The following is a 961-nucleotide window of genomic DNA, read 5'->3' on the forward strand; positions in this document are numbered from 1 at the left end:
ACCCCCTTCTTGCGGCCATCGGGACCCTGGGCATTACTCAACACGCTGCCACTCTCTGGGCAAACTGCCAAAGGAACCGGGGGCCCGTGAACATTTACACTGCCGCAAGCATACGCTGACAGACTGTGCGCGCAGCCCGGGACTCCTTTCTTTTCCTTTGACATAATAACAGGGGAGAGCGCGAACGCAGTCCCCCACTACCACAAATTATGCAGTCGAGATTCCCACATTTGGGGAATTCGCAGGGGTCAGCACAACCGGAGTGCAATGGCTAAGCCTCGCCCTGGGTGAACCACCTTCTTGATCATGGTATCTCCCCTGCCAGGTAAGTATGAGTTGAAAGTGTCAGAGACAGGGTGGTCGGTCCCAGACACAGCACTCTGGCTGAGGGTGCCTACAACGCATAATCCCAGAGGTCAGAGTCTTTCTGTCTCTGAAAAAGCAAACACGTCCGCGGAAAAGCCTAAAACCCAAGCATGCTAGCAATGGAAGCATGCGTGGGGGACATTTCTTCCACAAAGAAAGAACAATCTCAGAGAGGCCAACACGCAATTCATATGTCCTTTCTTTTCCTTTGACATAATAACAGGGGAGAGCGCGAACGCAGTCCCCCACTACCACAAATTATGCAGTCGAGATGCCCACATTTGGGGAATTCGCAGTGTCTTTCTGTCTCTGAAAAAGCAAACACATCCGCGTAAAAGCCTAAAACCTAAGCATGCTAGCAATGGAAGCATGTCTGGAGGACATTTCTTGCACAAAGAAAGAACAATCTCAGAGAGGCCAACACGCAATTCATTTTGTCCCACCTAAAAGGACACACCCCCTTCTTGCGGCCATCGGGACCCTGGGCATTACTCAACACGCTGCCACTCTCTGGGCAAACTGCCAAAGGAACCGGGGGCCCGTGAACATTTACACTGCCGCAAGCATACGCTGACAGACTGTGCGCGCAGCCCGG

General features: G+C 52.5%; 1 non-coding gene and 1 pseudogene across 1 annotated transcript; both read right to left on the reverse strand.

The window, feature by feature from the left end:
- Positions 1-169: 169 nt before the first annotated feature.
- Positions 170-333, reverse strand: LOC123964733. The gene has a single exon (XR_006823521.1). It is a non-coding gene; the product is annotated as a U1 spliceosomal RNA (small nuclear RNA).
- Positions 334-586: 253 nt separating this feature from the next.
- Positions 587-737, reverse strand: LOC123964734 (annotated as a pseudogene).
- Between the last annotated feature and the right edge of the window lie 224 nt (positions 738-961).

The sequence above is a fragment of the Micropterus dolomieu genome, unplaced genomic scaffold (genome assembly GCF_021292245.1).
Source record: "Micropterus dolomieu isolate WLL.071019.BEF.003 ecotype Adirondacks unplaced genomic scaffold, ASM2129224v1 contig_5045, whole genome shotgun sequence".
In the NCBI taxonomy this organism is placed as follows: Eukaryota; Metazoa; Chordata; class Actinopteri; order Centrarchiformes; family Centrarchidae; genus Micropterus; species Micropterus dolomieu.